This window comes from Ursus americanus, chromosome 12, assembly GCF_024610735.1.
Source record: "Ursus americanus isolate L20-20 chromosome 12, mUrsAme1.1.p, whole genome shotgun sequence".
Taxonomy (NCBI): Eukaryota; Metazoa; Chordata; class Mammalia; order Carnivora; family Ursidae; genus Ursus; species Ursus americanus.
In genome coordinates, this window is record NC_142138.1 from 67,265,678 (window position 1) to 67,279,183 (window position 13,506).

A 13,506-nucleotide genomic window follows, 5' to 3' on the forward strand; every position below is an offset into this window, starting at 1 on the left:
CTGGGGTCTCTCCCCGGTGCCACAGTCTGCTGCTTATGTCACCTCCACCTGAGAACTGCGTCTCCTCATTTCTCAGGTAGTTCTGACAGAGGAGCCCCAGGCCACCCCAGGCTCCAGGAAGGGGCACTGAATGCAGGAGGGTAAGGAACACATGACCCAGGGGAGGATTGGAAAGCTCAGTCTTCAGGAAATCTGAGCAGAGGTGGGTCCTGATGAAGAGGAAGCTGGGGACGAGGCCCCGGAGATGAGGGGAGATGATGAACTAGACGGAGGGTCAGAGGAGAGAGTGACATGTGCACTTCATGTAAGAAAGGGGCCACTTATGTCCTTAGAAAAGGGAAAAAAGAAAAATAAGTGGGAGACAGTGTTGTGAGGCCAGTATTACCATTTTGACTGTGAGCACCGAACAGGGAAGATTGCCTCGAAGGTGTCTTAGGAGAGAAAATTGGGCACAGGAGCCTTTCTGAGAAAGCTAGGGAAGATGGGGTCTGGTGAAGGTGGAGCCACTGACAACTGCCCCGCCCCCCATGAAACAATGCCCCGAAACCATTTGCCGAGTACTAAAGCCTCACAGCAACCCACAAATTAGACATGACAAATTCATAGATGTTGTCAAGCAACTTCTGTTGAATCAGGCCCCCTAGAATTTATGCCGTTTCTTCTTTCCCATATCGTTGGAATGGAGATACTAGTTTTGCGCTTTCCGATGAAGGGACAGAGGGGAAACTAGGTAAGAGGATGAATAATTTGGCCAGTTATAGAGCCAGAAAGTTGCAAACCCAAGACCTGGGGCAGAGCTGATACTAAACACCGGGCTCTTGCTGACCTCGCTGGATTGGAGCATCATGGGGTTCGACCTCACCCCGTTGCTGCCTCCAGCCATAAGCTTGTGACGACCAACACAGGGACTAGAACTTCCTACTCCCTGTCCTTCTCACCTTGGAAGAGTGGCCATTGGTTCCCAGAACCCATCTTGGCATCTAGGCTCCCGATGGCAGAGGAGAGGCCGAGCCTGGCACTGTTGTCTCCACAATCCAACTGCTGTTCCAGCTGCTGTTGCAGAGAATTGGCCACCTGGGTGCTTGGCTGTGTCTGTGCTCCAGACATTTGCACCTCTGCCCTTTGGAAAGTCACGTTTCCACTCGATGGGCCCTGGTGACGGGGAGCCTGCATCGGGGCTGAAGCAAGAAGAGATTTCAATGGGATCCACCCCAGGGCTCCTTAGCTTAGCACTCCCAGAACACCCACGTCTGATGTCCCTTCCGGTCTGAGAGACCACCCTTCGAGCAGGTACAAAGGTAGACATCATGTGTATGAAGGAGATGTCAGTGTTGTGTCCGAGCCTAGGGATGCTGGGACGGCAGTTGCCCAGCCTGCAAAGTCCCTGAGGTGAAAATCACCCCCTTCAATCCACCAGGCGTTTGGATGGGCCTATGACTTCATTCCTATCATTCCGTTAGTCGTAACCTTCTACCTACAGCCTAGAGAGAGTAGGTAATAGAGAGTTCTTAAGGTATGGGGAGAAGGAGTTGCCAATGGGAGCTGTGCAGCATTACAGGGGTGCAGGCAGCCAAGTGAAGAGCCTCCTGGGCACCCCTCGTGACAACAGAAAAGGCCCGGGACCTCTCAGCTCTCATTGCTTTTGGATGGAGCCTCATGGAGACATTGATCTCTCAGAGGGGCTGGAAGAGCCCCTGGCTCTGCTCACAGGACAGTGACTCACAGGGTAGGAGTTGGCAGATGTGTGGCAGGGTCACAGGGATCTCTGGGGGCAGTCTCGCAACCTTTTCCTTTACATTTACAACTGTTTCAAATAATTTGGTACAAAAAAAGAGGGCAGGGCCAACCGCATCCCCACATAGGCCCTGACAGGACTGAGTGGAGACCAGTGGGCAGTCTGAGCTGGTGTGGGTCTGAGGTCCCATAACCACTGGCCAGGGGTCTTGGGCAAGTGACATGACGTTGCTGAGGCTCGGTTCCCTTGGCTCTCACAGGAGATGCCACACCGACTGGAGAGTGACCTCTGAGGACATGAGGGGCTCCAGCACAACAGCCCTGCTGGTGAGCGGGCACGGAAAGGGACGTGGCGGACAAACGAAGCAAAGTAACTGTGTGTTTCATTTCTGCTTCCTGAATTGCTGTAATCCTGAGGAGGCCTTTGCTTCTTGGCCCCTCCGAGAGGAATGGGAAACAGGGGAGAAGGTGGTGCTAGGGTGGAGAGACTGTTAACTGACCAAAAAGATGAAGGAACAAAATATTTCATGGCCAATTTTACTAGACAACATTGACACAGTGAGGAACCTCATAGACTCCTTGCTGCTCCTACAAGGTGATTTGATGAGCAAGGAAAGTCGGCTAACAATGCAAATGCTTCTCCCAGAAGCAAAGTCCGAATTGTAGCCTGAGTGGGAAGAAATGAGAATTGGGTGTTAGCCTGCACTCCTATGCGAGTGTGACCCAAGGGGGTCTTGCTGAGCAGGCAGCACTTTTCTGAAGATTCTGGAGAGGGGAACAACTCTGCTTTGCTCCAGAATGAGGCCAATACCCACGGCAGGTGCACGGACCGTTGATCATTTACATGACATTATGCTACTGAGGGCAACACTTGACGGGGAGAAAATCACTGAAGCTGCACACAGCGTGGAAAGGACACCATCCGTGGAGGATGGAAAACCAGGGCTAGAGCTTCGGCTTCACTGAAACCACGGGGTCAAGCTAGGACTGGGTGCTCAGGATCTTCTATCTAAATGCTGAGCATTCTGGGCTCCCCAGAAGCCAAAACTTTGAGCTCAGCAACAATATCACAGATGCTGCAAATATGGAGCACATGCAAATCTGCGTGGAGAGCCAGAGAGTTTGCAGGACACTACACCAGATATACAACTGGCAATAAAATCTCATGAGTAGCAGAAGTCGGTTCTTACAAAAAAGAAAGAAAGCATGAAAGCAGGAAAGAAAAAGGAGAGAAAAGAAAGAGTCCTGTTACCCAGATATCTACAGTTGACATAGTGGTGGCTGAAGGTTTGCTCTCTTCCCTGCATTTCTCCTCTCTAAACTGACTTGGTACCAAGGGCCTGCACTTGGGAGGGAGCTTGGTGGCAGAGGGAAGTCTGGGACAGAAGGAAAGGAAAATTGTCTGACCCACATGATGCCTTTTCTTTTTTTTATACACTCCCCGCCCAGTGTGGAGCCCAACGTGGGCCTTGAACTCACAACCCTATGATCAAGACCTGAATGGAGATCAAGAGCTGGATGCTTAACCAACTGAGCCACCCAGGTAACCCAGTGTTTTTGAAATGAAATCCAAGAGCAGATTTCTAACCAGTTTGAGTCTCCAGGGTCTGTTGGCAAGGATGCACATCTCAGCCGATTTAGGTTGTTGGATACAGAGAAGACAGGCTTCCTGACCTCCCCCCCACCCAGGAATGTTGTGCCCCTCACAATGGGAGTACTTACCACCCACATCCAGACCCAAGAAGGTTTCCTGCTTATCAAATGTGAATGAAGCACTTGTGTAAGGTCTGCAGGTGTCTGGCAGGTCATGGCCAAATGAAGAAGTCAAATAACAGTCATCCAGGGAGTCCTGCGGGTCTTCATTGTCTTCTGCCACTGGTAGCTCCCTGTGGAGCCTCGTGTGACAGGCAGGACTGGAGATGCAACAAGAAAGTTGAGTCAACATGGAGTCCCAGCTGCTTTGGGCGGCACCGAAAAGAAATGCGAAGTCTTCTTCCCATGAACCATTCTGCCTCCATCTGGGGCCAGAGTGTGGATGTACTGGGGATAGATGAGGCAGGCAGGGAGGGAGCAAGAGCTAGAGGGGCCCAGAGCATGGCCAGAATGGGAGACTAAAGGGAAGGAGTCTGAACCACCCCAGCACACAGCAGTCACAACACACAGCACGCTCAGAAAACAATAAAACCAGCATCAACACTTTTGCATACGTTTTGTTGACATTTACAGAAAGCACCAAGACAACCCCAGACTGGCAGCATTGTAGATTCCTAGAAAGCTCGTGTGTCCGAGGCCTACTTGTCTAAACACTGAGATATCAATTTTTTTACACACTTTTCTTGCCATGAATTCTTGCCAACGTCATAATGCGAAACCAGCAGAGACAGATGTGCATCTTAGGCTGGACTCAATACAAAGAGAGACCGTGAGAATGCAAGAAATCCTGTGATTGGTTAGTATACCTGTGTCAATGGCCTGAGCTTCCAAATTTGGGACGCATAAAGAAAGGGGCCTATATGAGTACCACTGTGAAACAGAGAACATTGCTAACGGACCATTTTATGGGTGTCTGAATGGGTGAAATAGGTACATTTAGCAGTTTCTAGATTTGCCGAGAGCCAAGATCCCCAGACATCACCACTGCATTAAAGCCCATGATTCTTCAGAGTTACCTGGCATAAATCCGTCCTTGGTCTTCTTCCTCCACAAGATCATTATGACTGTCTACAAATAAATACAGACAGGGCCAGTCACGTTCAACAACACCATGTGTACATTCCAATTAAGTATCCGATACAACTAGCACACGGACTGTGCGCCGCTTAGCGGGGCAGCAGGATATTATGAGAGTAACCATCCAGGAAGCCTCAGGTAGTGTCTTGGGAATGTGCCTTGGTCTGCTTTCCTGAGCCTTTGGGCATGAGCTCCCTGCTGTGGTAGAGCCACATCTCAAGAGTCTGTGTACAGCGTGAAACGTGTGTTTTGCCACAGATTCTGGGGAACAGCTTACCTACATTCTAAAAACTTAGTGCAACCTTCTCTCATTACCTTATGCCATGAGATAAATGGTTTAAGGGAATTTAGACACAGAGACCAGACTGATGGATGGAATCTGCAAACCCTCATGTCAAAAGAAACCTTTTGTGTACAATTCTTTGTGCTTACAGACATATGAGCCATGCATGGGAGGGGCAAAGGCCAGAATCAGCTGTGCTTCAAGGAAACGTACGAGCAAGCTGATGGCAGAGGTGTTGATGACCTGATACTCTGATGACAACTCAGTGTAGACAGCCAACATAGAGGACACAGACACTGGGAGTCAGAGCAGTCAGGCAGGGAAACAACAAATCGAAAGATGTAGGTAAGGCTGCCAACATCTTTGGACAGGTACAAAAATTCAAGAGACAATATTCAGCTATGAAAATGAGAGCATTGCAGATGAAGAGAGATATTTAATGGAAATCAGGAACAAAGACAGAGACCTCTGCATGTGGACCACAAGTGAGTGTTAGCTGTCACATCTGCCTTGAATCGAATGTCCTAACTTCTGTCAGAAGCCATAAGCATGGCCTGAGATGAGGAACAAAGGGCAGGTGCCTGACTCACCTGAGGTCTGTGCTAAAAAGTGTATCCTAGAGCCTGACTCAGATCCTTATGTCTACTGGGCTTCTACAGAGCGATGACACATTTCTGCACAACCAGAGGTTGGGATCCCAAAAATAGGGGGTCAACTTGGGAGTCCAGTTGGAGCTTTATCACCTTGACAATGGAGGACTCACTAGCTACTTCCAGAGCAGAACAGATGTCCAGATCTTCGAATGAGGTGATGTCAGCCTTGCTACAAGTCCCGAGGGAGTCAGACAGGTCAGGAAGGGCCGAATAAGTCAAATAGCATTCATCCAGAGAGTCACATGGGGTATCCTCTTCCACCTCTGGCAGCTCTGCGGTGAGCCTGGGAGGGTCGGGAAATCTGAAGTTTAACACAAGAAAAGTAGACACCCCAGCATCCTACTGGTTTTGATGGGAGGCCGAGAAGTATACTTATAACAAAGGGGCACAGCCGTGATTAACAGCAAAAACTATCCTCCTGTTACAGGGGCAGAGAGTGGGTGCTGTGGGGGCAGTAGAGACAGATAGAGAACAAAAGGTGCTCAGGATAGTGGCCGCAGAGCTAAGCTTCTGAGCAACAAACTGAACGACTATGGAATGGAACACATAGCTCACAGCGCACATGGGGAATCCTAAAGGTGGCTTCAACACTTTTGCATAAATATTGTTGATACTACCTTGGGTGACCAAGTGAACACAGGCTTTAAAAGACAACATCCATATGGAGAGACCTTGTGTCGTTGTTGCCTCTTTCTTATGACGTGAGTGCTTTTTTAAGGTATTCTTTGGCTATAATATATCCTCAGTGTGGTAACACCTAACAGGGAGAGGCATATAGGCCTCTCACTCTCGTTTTACCAAAAGGATAGAACAGGGGAATGCAGAGAATCCCAGTGACTGCTAATTCACCAAGTTCCACGCCCTTCAGGTTATTGAAGTGAAGGGGTCAGTAAATGGAACTTAACTATGTAACATGTGAAGCCACACTTCATGGTTAAACAAAGGTACTTTGTGATTGGAGAACGGATAAAACAGGCATGTCTGGCAGTTTATGTTTCTTCCTTGAAATGCAGTCCTTCAGTTTAACCACTGAAATAACAACCCAGGATTCTTCAGAGTTACCTGGGGCCTATCGGGTCTTGGTCTTCTTCCTCCTTATGAGAGATTTGGTTTTCTGTAAATACATAAAGACAGGGAGGTCATTAAGCAGATCCTGCTCTGTACATTAATAATCTAGTGTCTAATGCTAGCCAGGTACTCAGATATGCTCAATGTGAGAACAGGTTTAGTCAGAAGAATATTTCAGGGTGCTTCTGATATTGTCTTATGATAAGTGGCTTGATTTCCTGGCCTGAGGCATTGGGAAAAATTTATTTTTTCTAGGAGATCATCATCACGGTTGCCCTTGTCTTAAGTCTGTACAAACACTGTACTTATCTTTTTCATACAGATTCTGGGGATCCAGCCTCTGAGCATTCTAAAAGGATTACTGCAGAATTCAGCCTTCTCTCATCAGAGAGCCTGCTTGTTGAAGACTTACTGGAATTTATATACTGAGAGTGAACAGATGGAATGCAACGACAAACCCTCAAATGAAAGTGAGTCTTTGGTGCTACAGAGAATGTTGGCTCAGTTCGTGTGGTGGGGGAATGCAAAGCACAGCTCTGCTTTGGGAAACACACAAACAAGCTATCAGTGGAGGCACTGAGGGTGGGTTTTCAGACAACTGTTTAGGAAGACAAGTCAACCCAAAGGGGAGACACAAGCGGGGTTTAGAATAGCAAAACCAGTTAACCCAGGACAAGAATGCCAACTGACAGTGGCAGGCATAGATTCGTAAAGGACCTGGCTCAGAGATGAAACGTAGAGCTATTGAAGGTGAGAAGATATATTTCATCCAAATTAGGTCTGACAGACAACTTCTGTGGTCATGTTGCTGAGGTGAGTTGAGTTTGTCCTGCCTCCTTTGGCCCAATGACCTGACAGAGAACCCAACATGACATGGGCTTGCCTTGGGACTAGGAAGAGAGCAAAGCTCCCTGACACACTTGACATCTGTGTTTAAAACTCAATCCTAGAGTCCAGTTCAGATCAATATGTCTCTACAGGGCCTCCCCACAGGGATGACCTCTCTCGGCACAGCAGAGGTCTGGGATACAAAGAACAGGAGATCTATGTGGGTGTCCAGTTGGAGCTTTATCACCTTGACAATGGAGTACTCACTGGCCACTTCTAGAGAGGAACAGACTTCCAGGTCCTCAGGTGAGAAGATGGCGGTGCTCCTGTAAGGCCAGTAGGAGTCAGACAGGTCGGGAAGAACTGAATATGTCAAGTAGTGTTTATCTGGAGAGTCCCGTGAGACGTCCTGCTCTACCACCTCTAGCAGCTGTCCACTGAGCCTGCATGGTGGGGACAACCGAAGATTAACCTGAGAGGGATCTGAAATCCTATGTCCTGTCTGACTTTGATGGAAGGGACAAAGGAATGGTCAAGAAAGCAGAGAGGCTGACCCATTCAAGAGAGAAACAACTCTTCTTGTTTGAGTGCGACAAGCTCTGTTTGTCACAGGAGCAGCAGATAGAAAGGACAGTAAGTGCTCAGTGCACGGGCCAAGTAGCAAGCTTGTGAAGAAGGAGCCTCAATTATCTCTGTGTCATGCAATCATGACTCACTACACACAGAGTCTCAGAATCGTGGCTTTCCCCCTTCCTGTCAAATGGCATCGAGTTCTGCATTTGTTACCAAGTGACTGTCCCAGCTATCTCATCCAGAAAGGCCTCTTTCTCTCAATATCTGGCATGATAGTATATGTTTGTCTTCTTGCTGTGATATGTTCTTGCTAGGAAACCATGTCAACATGATAAATCTAACAGGCAGAAAGAAGACGTGCATCTCTCAATAAAGCACGGAGGACAGAATGAGCGAGCTCGGCGATCCTTGTGACATATTAAGTTTACCTGGGTCAGCTGACTGTGGGTTACTCAACTAGGGAGGTAATTAAGAAAAATGGAAGCAATCCAAGTACCATAAAAAAGCAGAAAACATGGTGAAAATGGATAATTTGTCATCGACCGAATAGATAATATAGTTCTCTTCAGCACTTTCTGCTTTTCCCTGGGTGCCACTTTTGAATTCACAGCCCCCAAGAACTCAGAATTACCTGGGGGCAACTGACTCTTGTCCTTTTGGTCCCTCCTGATCAATTTCGTTTTCTGCAAATAAAGGAAGAGAAAGAGTTACATGAAGCAGATTCCCCTTCACAAATGCCCACTCTTAGGTCCCATGTAGCACAGGAGAGCAACAGAAGCAGAGTGAAATCGGGCAACTGTGAGAGAACTCATCCAGGAGGGCTGAGGAGGGCCCTGGAAGCAATCACTGGCATTGCTCTCTTCAGCCATTAAATAAATGTCCCTGATATGACAGGCCATCATCACAGCATCCTGTCTTGAGTCTGCCAACAACAAGTTGATTCTTTTCCCCCGAGATCCTGGGGAAGAACCCGGCTGCTTCCGAGGGGTTGCTGCAACCTCTACGACATCGGCCACAGCAACGTGTTTCGTGACACATCTCCAAAGGCAAGAGAAACAAGAGATAAAATGAACTTGTGGGACTTCATCAAGATAAAAAGCTTCTGCATAGCAAAGGAAACAGTCAAAAAAACTAAGGCAGACCTGGAATTGGAGAATATATTTGCAAATGACACTACAGATAAAAGACTGGTATCCAAGGTCTACAAAGAACTTCTCAAACTTAATACACAAGAAACAAATAAACAAATCATAAAATGGGCAGAAGACATGAATAGACACTTTTCCTTTGAAGACATACAAATGGCTAACAGACACACGAAAGAATGTTCAAAATCATTAGCCATCAAGGAAATTGAAATCAAATCCACACTGAGATACCACCTTACACCAGTTCTAAGGCCCTTGTCGGGGCTGTGCTTCCCCGAACATTCCCTGAGCTCTTTCTCTGGGGCCTCTCCCCGGTGCCATAGTCTGCTGCTTATGTCACCTCCACCTGAGAACTACATCTCCCCATTTCTCAGGTAGTTCTGACAGAGGAGCCCCAGGCCACCCCAGGCTCCAGGAAGGGGCACTGAATGCAGGAGGGTAAGGAACGCACGACACAGGGGAAGGTCAGAAAGCTCAGTCTTTAGGAAATCTGAGCAGAGGTTGGTCCTGATGAAGAGGAAGCTGGGGACGAGGCCCCGGAGATGAGGGGAGATGATGAACTAGACGGAGGGTCAGAGGAGAGAGTGACATGTGCACTTCATGTAAGAAAGGGGCCACTTATGTCCTTAGAAAAGGGAAAAAAGAAAAATAAGTGGGAGACAGTGTTGTGAGGCCAGTATTACCATTGTGACTGTGAGCACCGAACAGGGAAGATTGCCTTGAATATGTCATAGGAGAGAAAACTGGGCACACGAGCCTTTCTGAGAAAGCCAGGGAAGATGGGGTCCAGTGAAAGTGGAGCCTCTGACAACTGCCCCATCCCCCATGAAACAATGCCCCGAAACCATTTGCCGAGGGCTAAAGCCACACAGCGACCCACAAATTAGACATGACAAATTCATAGATGTTGTCAAGCAATTTCTGTTGAATCAGGCCCCCTAGAATTTATGCCGTTTCTTCTTTCCCGTATCGATGGAATGGAGATACTAGTTTTGCGCTTTCCGATGAAGGGGCAGAGGGGAAACTAGGTAAGAGGATGAATAAGTTGGCCAGTTATAGAGCCAGAAAGTTGCAAACCCAGGACCTGGGGCAGAGCTGATACTAAACACCGGGCTCTTGCTGACCTCGCTGGATTGGAGCATCATGGGGTTCGACCTCACTCCGTTGCTGCCTCCAGCCACAAGCCTGTGACAACCAACACAGGGAGTAGAACTTCCTACTCCCCGTCCCTCTCACCTTGGAAGAGCGGCCATTGGTTCCCAGAACCCATCTTGGCATCCAGGCTCCCGATGGCAGAGGAGAGGCCGAGCCTGGCTCTGTTGTCTCCACAATCCAACTGCTGTTCCAGCTGCTGTTGCAGAGAATTGGCCACCTGAGTGCTTGGCTGTGTCTGTGCTCCAGACATTTGCACCTCTGCCCTTTGGAAAGTCACGTTTCCACTCGATGGGCCCTGGTGACAGGGAGCCTGCATCGGGGCTGAAGCAAGAAGAGATTTCAATGGGATCCACCCCAGGGCTCCTTAGCTGAGCACTCCCAGAACACCCATGTATGATGTTCCTTCCGGTCTGAGAGACCACCCTGCGAGCAGGTACAAAGGCAAACATCACGTGTATGAAGGAGATGTCAGTGTTGTGTCCTAGCCTAGGGATACTGGGACGGCAGGTGCCCAGCCTGTAAAGTCCCTGAGGTGAAAATCACCCCCTTCAGTCCACCAGGCCTTGGCATGGGCACACAAGTTCATTTCTATCATTCCGTTAGTCGTAACCTTCTTCCTACAGCCTAGAGAGAGTAGGTCCTAGAGAGTTCTTAGGGCATGGGGAGAAGGAGTTGTCAGTGGGTGCTGTGCAGCATTAGAAGGGTGCCAGGCAGCCAAGTGAAGAGCCTCCTGGGCCCCCCTCGTCACAACAGAAAAGGCCCGGGACCTCTCAGCTCTCACTGCTTTTGGATGAAGCCTCATGGAGACATTGATCTCTCAGAGGGGCTGGAAGAGCCCCTGGCTCTGCTCACAGGACAGAGTGACTCACAGGGTGGGAGTTGGCAGATGTGTGGCAGGGTCACAGGGATCTCTGGGGGCACTCTTGCAACCTTTTTGTTTACATTTACAACTGTTTCCAATAATTTGGTACAAAAGCAGAGAGGACAGGGCCAACCCCATCCCCACACAGGCCCTGACAGGACTGAGTGGAGAGTAGTGGGCAGTCTGAGCTGGTGCGGGTCTGAGATCCTACTAACCACTGGCCAGGGGTCCTGGGCAAGTGACATGACGTTGCTGAGCCTCAGCACCCTCGGCTCTCACAGGAGATGCCACACCAACTGGAGAGTGACCTCTGAGGACATGAGGGGCTCCAGCACGACAGCGCTGCTGCTGAGCGGGCACGGAAAGGGACGTGGCGGACAAACGAAGCAAAGTAACTGTGTGTTTCATTTCTGCTTCCTGAATTGCTGTAATCGTGAGGAGGCCTTTGCTTTTTGGCCCCTCCGAGAGAAATGGGAAACAGGGGAGAAGGTGGTCCTAGGGTAGAGAGACTGTTAACTGACCAAAAAGATGAAGGAACAAAATGTTTCATGGCCAATTTCACTAGACAACATTGACACAGTGAGGAACCTCATAGACTCCTTGCTGCTCCTACAAGGCGATTTGATGGCAAGGAAATTTGGCTAACAACGCAAATGCTTCTCCCAGAGGCAAAGTCCGAATTGTAGCCTGAGTGGGAAGAAATGAGAATTGGGTGTTAGCCTGCACTCCTGTGCGAGTGTGACCCAAGGGGGTCTTGCTGAGAAGGCAGCACTTTCTGAAGATTCTGGAGAGGTGGACAACTCTGCTTTGCTCCAGAATGAGGCCAATACCCACGGCAGGTGCACGGACCATTGATCATTTACATGACATTATGCTACTGAGAGCAACACTTGACGGGGAGAAAATCACTGAAGCTGCACACAGGGTGGAAAGGACACCATCCGTGGAGGATGGAAAACCAGGGCTAGAGCTTCGGCTTCACTGAACCACGGGGTCCAGCTAGGACTGGGTGCTCGGGATCGTCTATCTAAATGCTGAGCATTCTGGGCTCCCCAGAAGCCAAAACTTTGATCTCAGCAACAATATCACAGATGCTGCAAATATGGAGCACATGCAAATCTGTGTGGAGAGCCAGAGAGTTTGCAGGACACTACACCAGATATACAACTGGCAATAGAATCTCATGAGTAGCAGAAGTTGGTTCTTACAAAAAGAAAGAAAGCATGAAAGCAGGAAAGAAAAAGGAGAGAAAAGAAAGAGTCCTGTTACCCAGATATCTACAGTTGACATTGTGGTGGCTGAAGGTTTTACTCTTTTCCCTGCATTTCTCCTCTCTAAACTGACTTGGTACCAAGGGCCTGCACTTGGGAGGGGGCTTGGTGGCAGAGGGAAGTCTGGGACAGAAGGAAAGGAAAATTGTCTGACCCACATGATGCCTTTTCTTTTTTTTATACACTCCCCGCCCAGTGTGGAGCCCAACGTGGGCCTTGAACTCACAACCCTATGATCAAGACCTGAATGGAGATCAAGAGCTGGATGCTTAACCAACTGAGCCACCCAGGTAACCCAGTGTTTTTGAAATGAAATCCAAGAGCAGATTTCTAACCAGTTTGAGTCTCTAGGATCTGTTGGCAAGGATGCACGTCTCAGCCGATTTATGTTGTTGGATATAGAGAAGACAGGCTTCCTGACCTCCCCTCCACCCAGGAGTGTTGTGCCCCTCACAATGGGAGTACTTACCACCCACATCCAGACCCAAGAAGGTTTCCTGCTTATCAAATGTGAATGAAGCACTTGTGTAAGGTCTGCAGGTGTCTGGCAGGTCATGGCCAAATGAAGAAGTCAAATAACAGTCATCCAGGGAGTCCTGCGGGTCTTCATTGTCTTCTGCCACTGGTAGCTCCCTGTGGAGCCTCGTGTGACAGGCAGGACTGGAGATGCAACAAGAAAGTTGAGTCAACATGGAGTCCCAGCTGCTTTGGGCGGCACCGAAAAGAAATGCGAAGTCTTCTTCCCATGAACCATTCTGCCTCCATCTGGGGCCAGAGTGTGGATGTACTGGGGATAGATGAGGCAGGCAGGGAGGGAGCAAGAGCTAGAGGGGCCCAGAGCATGGCCAGAATGGGAGACTAAAGGGAAGGAGTCTGAACCACCCCAGCACACAGCAGTCACAACACACAGCACGCTCAGAAAACAATAAAACCAGCATCAACACTTTTGCATACGTTTTGTTGACATTTACAGAAAGCACCAAGACAACCCCAGACTGGCAGCATTGTAGATTCCTAGAAAGCTCGTGTGTCCGAGGCCTACTTGTCTAAACACTGAGATATCAATTTTTTTACACACTTTTCTTGCCATGAATTCTTGCCAACGTCATAATGCGAAACCAGCAGAGACAGATGTGCATCTTAGGCTGGACTCAATACAAAGAGAGACCGTGAGAATGCAAGAAATCCTGTGATTGGTTAG

The 13,506-nt window shown here is 48.8% G+C and overlaps 1 protein-coding gene across 1 annotated transcript in view; it reads left to right on the top strand.

The window, feature by feature from the left end:
- The window catches only part of LOC123803675 (notch homolog 2 N-terminal-like protein A), a gene marked incomplete at its 5' end in the record, with an annotated part of 142,237 nt that overhangs the window by 104,272 nt on the left and 24,459 nt on the right, over positions 1-13,506 (top strand). The window contains 3 exon segments of the mRNA XM_087865733.1: positions 1,995-3,277; positions 6,791-6,938; positions 12,502-12,595.